Genomic DNA, 6,000 nt, shown 5'->3' with positions numbered 1-6,000 from the left:
TAACTGGGACTACAGGCACGAGTCACCATGCCCAGCTAATTTTTTTTTTTTTTTCGAGATATAGTCTCACTCTGTCATCCAAGCTGGAGTGCAGTGGGGTGATCTCGGCCGAGTTCAAGTCATTTTTATGCCTCAGCCTCCTGAAGAGCTGGGACTACAGGCATGTGCCACATGCCCAGCTTTTTTTTTTTTTTTTGAGACGGAGTCTCACTCTGTCACCCAGGCTGGAGTGCAGTGGTATGATCTTGGCTCACTGCAACCTCTGCCTCCCAGGTTCAAACATTTCTCCTGCCCCAGCCTCCCGAGTAGCTGGGATTATTGGCACATGCCACTGCGCCCAGCTAATTTTTATATTTTTAGTAGAGATGGGGTTTCACCATGTTGACCAGGCTGGTCTTGAACTCCTGACCTCAAGTGATTCACCCACCTCGGCCTTCCAAAGTGCTGGGATTACAGGTGTGGGCCACCACACCCAGCCAATTTTTGTATTTTTAGTAGAGATGGGGTTTCACCATGTTGGCCAGGCTGATCTTCAACTCCTGGCCTCAAGTGATCCTCCCTCCTCAGCCTCCCAAAGTGCTGGGATTACAGGCATAAGCCACTGCGCCCAGCCCGGATCCAGTTTTTATTTTGTAAATTCCTCATACACAGTGATATTAATTTTATTTTTTTGAGACAGAGTGTCTTCCTGTCACCCAAACTGGAGTGCAGTGGTGTGATCACTGCTTACTGCAGCCTTGACCTCTTGGACTCAAGCAGTCCTCCTACCTCAGCCTCCTGAGTAGCTAGGATTATAGGCATGAGGCACCATACCTGGCTAATTTGTGATATCAATATTGGTTATGGAAAAAATTTCAAAATTTCTTTTACAGGTGCACACTACCACACCTGGCTAATTTTTTGTTTTTTTAGTAGAGACCAGGTTTCACTATGTTAGCCAGACTGGTCTTGAACTCCTGACCTCATGATCTACCTGCCTCAGCCTCCCAAAGTGGTGGGATTACAGGCATGAGCCACTGTGTCCAGCCCATATTTAATGTACTCTCTAGACAAATTAATCTCTTCTTTTATCTGGGATAATGGATTCATTCTCTGAAAGCTTTATGTCCTCTAAAAAAATGTCCATTCTTTTATTCATTAATTGGCACAAATTAAGACCATAAAGAAGTGTTTCCTTCCTTCATCCCGTGCACATGCAGTGAATAAAATGCTTATTCAAAGAACTCAAAATGACCAGAAGACTAGGGAAGTTCTCAGGCCACTTAATTGCCTTTATGATTCAAGACCATTAAGACCCTGAAAAGAGAGAATGCTCAGCAGTTCCAGAAGCTTATGGGAAACATGAGCTCCAATGCTCTGGCTGGGAAACATGAAACCACTTTGAATTTTCCGATAAATCTGGCTTAGCAACGACTTGTTAATCATTCCCTCAAAATTAACTAGGCTTTAGAGCGAATATATATTATATCCCTGGAACTCTTGTAGAAATAGGAATTTATTTTATTTTGTATATTAGAGATGTAGTCTCACTATGTTGCCCAGGCTGCTCTCCAACTCCTGTACTCAAGCGATCCTCCTGCCTTAGCCGCTCAAAGTGTTGGGACTACAGGCAAGAGCCACCATGCCTGTTTTTAATTTTTATTTATTTCTTTTTTTGAGATGGAGTTTTGCTCTTGTCACATAGGCTGGAGTACAATGGCACAACCTCAGCTCACTGCAACCTCTGCTTCCCGGGTTTAAGTGATTCTCCAGCCTTGCATCCTGAGTAGCTGGGATTACCGGCATGCACCATCATGCCTGGCTAATTTGGTATTTTTAGTAGAGACAAGGCTTTGACCATGTTGGCCAGGCTGGTCTTGAACTCCTGACCTCAGGTGAGCTACCTGCCTCGGCCTCCCAAAGTGCCGGGACTATAGGCATGAGCCACCGCACCCAGAACCTGGTCTGTTTTTTGTTTTTGTTTTTAAATTGTACTTTGGGCTTTGGGGTACATGTGCACATCCTGCATCCTGCAGAATTGTTGCATAAGTACATACATGCTACATCCGCCCCCACCTCGCCTACATCAGGCATTTATCCCTGTGTTATCCCTCCCCATCTGCCCCCCGCCCCCTGCTGTCCCTCCCCTCCCCTCTACCTCCCCACCTAGCCCAGTGAGTGTTGTTCCCTTCCCTATGGAACCTGGCCTATTTTTTTTTTTTTTTTGAGATACAGTCTTGCCGTCACCAGGCTGGAGTGCAGTGGTATGATTTCGGCTCACTGCAACCTCCACCTCCTGGGTTTAAGCGATTCTTCTGCCTCAGCCTCCCAAGTAGCTGGGACTACAGACACGCACCACTACGCCCAGCTAATTTTTGTATTTTTAGTAAAGACGGGGTTTCACCATGTTGGTGAAGATGGTCTTTATCTCTTGACCTTGTGATCCACCCGCTTCAGCCTCCCAAAGTGCTGGGATTACAGGCGTGAGCCATCGTGCCCAGCTACCTGGCCTGTTTTTAAGGACTAAATAACAAATTTGTTCTCATCAATCTCAGACTTTCCTAAGTTCTGGCTTTGATTTCTAATATTAGGAAGTTTTTATAAACTAATTTTTAAAAATTGATTTTTGAGATGGAGTCTCGCTCTGTCACCCAGGCTATAGTGCAGGGACACAATCTTGGCTTACTGCAATCTTTGCCTCCCAGGTTCAAGAGATTCTCATGCCTCAGTCTCCTGAGTAGCTGGGATTACAGGCGCACACCACCATGCCCGGCTAATTTTGCATTTTTTAAGTAGAAATGGGGTTTCACTGTGTTGGCCAGGCTGGTCTCAAACTCCGCATCTCAAGTGATCCACCTGCCTCGGCCTCCCAAAGTACTGGGATTACAGGTATGAGCCACTAGACCCGGCCATAAACTAACTTTTTAAATTGATGCATAATATTTGTTTGTTTGTTTTTTAGAGGGAGTCTCCCGCTGTCGCCCAGGCTGGAGTGCAGTGGCGCAATGTCGGCTTATTGCAACCTCTGCCTCCCAGGTTCAAGCAATTTTCCTGTCTCAGCCTACCAAGTAGTTGGGACTACAGGTGCACACCACCATGCCTGGCTAATTATTGCATTTTTAGTAGAGACAGAGTTTCACTGTATTGGTCAGGCTGGTCTCAAGCTCCTGACCTCAGGTGATCTGCCCCCCTTGGCCTCCCAAAGTGCTGGGATGACAGGCGTGAGCCACTGCGCCCGGCTGATGCATAATATTTGTACATATTTATGGGGCACATGTGATATTTTGTTATGTACATAGAATGTATAATGATCAAGTCAGGGTATTTACGGTATTCATCACCTCAAGTATTTATCATTTCTATGTGTTGGGAAATTTTCAAGTTCTTTTAGCTATTTTGAAATATATAATGGGCTGGGCGTGGTGACTCATGCCTGTAATCCCAGCACTTTAGGAGGCCTAGGTGGGTGAATCACTTGAGATGAGGAGTTTGACACCAGGCTGACCAACATGTTGGAACCCTTGTCTCTACTAAAAATACAAAAATTAACCAGGTGTGGTGGCAGGCACCTGTAGTACTAGCTACTTGGGAGGCTGAGATGGGGGATGGCTTGAGCCCAGGAAGCAGAGGTTGCAGTGAGCCGAGATTGCACCACTGTACCCCAGCCTGGCAGACAGAGTGAGACTATGTATCAATAAATAAAAATAAACAGGCTGGGCACAGTGGCTCACACCTGTAATCCCAGTACTTTGGGAGGTTAAGGCAGGTGGATAACCTGAGGTCAGGAGTTCGAGACCAGCCTGACTAACACAGTGAAACCTCGTCTCTACTAAAAATACAAAAATTAGCCAGGCATGGTGGTGGGTACCTGTAATCCCAGTTACTGGGGAGGCTGAGGCAGGAGAATTGCTTGAACCCAGGAGGCGGAGGTTGCAGTGAGCTGAGATCATGCCACTGCAATCCTAGCCTGGGTGACAGAGTGAGACTCCACCTCAAAATAAATAAATAAATGAATAAATAAAAATTAGATCAAAAAAATGGACTGCAAAGGGGATGAGAATGGATTGCCTCGAGAAGATTGTCTTTTGGGGTATTCTTCACCTTTCCCTATGTCCAGGTGTTTTGCTATGTGACTCTGTAGCTCTTCTGGCTAAAGAGGCAGAGCTTATTTCCTGACCCTTGAATCTGGGCTGTACTTATGCTTTAGCCAAAAAAATGTGGCACAAGTGTTGTGTGCCACCACTGAGCTTAGGACTCAGGAGACCCAGGTGTCTCTCCTTGCTCTCTTGTACCTCTGCCTTCACCACAAGAACATTCTCTGGGGTAGCCTGATGGAGAAGAGACACAGAAACACTCTGGTCAGATCGATTCCAGATCAGCCGCTGAGCCAGCCCTCTCATCTGTGATCCAGCATACCCAACAAGATCAGCAGAGCTCCCCAGCCAACCACAGATGCATGAACAATTGACAGATACAGTGATGTTCTTCCTCAAATAAAGCATACTCTGTCTCCCTGTTCTTTTTTAAAAGGCCTAACCCCCTGGTTCCTGATGTACCAGCGTATGTCTAGAGATGCCCAGGCATGTCTTAGTTTGTAGCGTATACTCCTTTCCTTATTTGGACATTCCTAGCCTAGCCTTTTTGCAAACCACACAAGTCACTTCCTCCCTTCCTTTGTTTTCCATTGCTTTTACCTAGTTAGGAAAGTTTTATGCTTTTAGCCAATTGGGTTTAGCTTAGGCTGTGTGGTCCAGCTCCAGCCAATGGAGACTGGACACAGTGGTAGAAACCTCATGTGTTAGGGATAAAAAGCCCTCCTCTCCTTTGTTTGGTGTGCTGTCATGGTGAGCAGGCTCATGAGTGGCACCCTTCTGCAGAAGTAAAAATTGTCTTGCTGAGAACTTCTTTGTTTAAGAGTTCGTTTTCTTCACAACTCCAAACCTTTACTTCTTTTTTTTTTTTTTTTTTTTTTTTTTGAGATGGAGTTTCACTCTTGTTGCCCAGGCTGGAATGCAATGGTGTGATCTTTGGCTCGCCACAACCTTCACCTCCTGGATTCGAGTGATTCTCCTGCCTCAGGCTCCCAAGTAGCTGGGATTACAGGCATGCGTTACCATGCCCGGCTAATTTTGTATTTTTAGTAGAGAAGGGGTTTCTCCAGGTTGGTCAGGCTGATCTGGAACTCCTGATCTCAGGTGATCCGCCTGCCTCAGCCTCCCAAAGCACTGGGATTACAGGCATGAGCCACCATGCTCAGCCTACTTCTAACAACAATTATACTTATTGTTATGCCACTGTTTTGTAGTTGTGACACACCATTATTGCAGCAGTAGAGAACTGATGCATTGCTGTTATTTGGCATTGCATTGCCAAATAATCCATTATCCCATTTTTTGGCAATGCATCAGTTCCCTACTGCCACAATACATTATATGTATTCATCAAACATTACAGGTCCAGAAACTTACACTAAAATGTGTGCTTTTTTTTTTTTTGAGCTGGAGTCTCACTCTGTCACCCAGGATGGAGTGCAGTGGCGCCATCTTGGCTCACTGCAACCTCCACCTCCCCGGTTCAAGTGATTCTCCTGCCTCAACCTCCCGAGTAGCTGGGATTACAGGTGTGTGCCACCAGATCCAGCTAATTTTTGTATTTTTAGTAGAGATGGGGTTTCACATGTCGACCAGGCTGGTCTTGAACTCCTGGCCTCAAGTGATCCACCTGCCTCGGTGTCCCAAAGTGCTGGGATTATAGGTTTGAGCCACCACACCTGGCCAAATGTATACATTTTTTTAAAACCAAGGAATTGACATCCTGAAAAGAAGAAAAAGCAATGAGCAAATGTAGTTTCTACTTCTATTACTGAAAGTAGCCAGTGCTACTGGCAACTGCCAGTTAAATATTGAGAGTAAGTCAGGGTGTCCCCAAGGAAATGAAAAAAGTGAGTGTAAAGTTATGTAATCTTTCTCTGATTAGCACTAAGAGATATGGGAAGTGGGTTTAAGCAAGCAGATGATGGGA

The sequence above is a fragment of the Sapajus apella genome, unplaced genomic scaffold, assembly GCF_009761245.1.
Source record: "Sapajus apella isolate SASKATOON/1434 unplaced genomic scaffold, GSC_monkey_1.0 scaffold2, whole genome shotgun sequence".
NCBI classification, from domain to species: Eukaryota; Metazoa; Chordata; class Mammalia; order Primates; family Cebidae; genus Sapajus; species Sapajus apella.
This window is presented reverse-complemented; position numbering follows the sequence as displayed.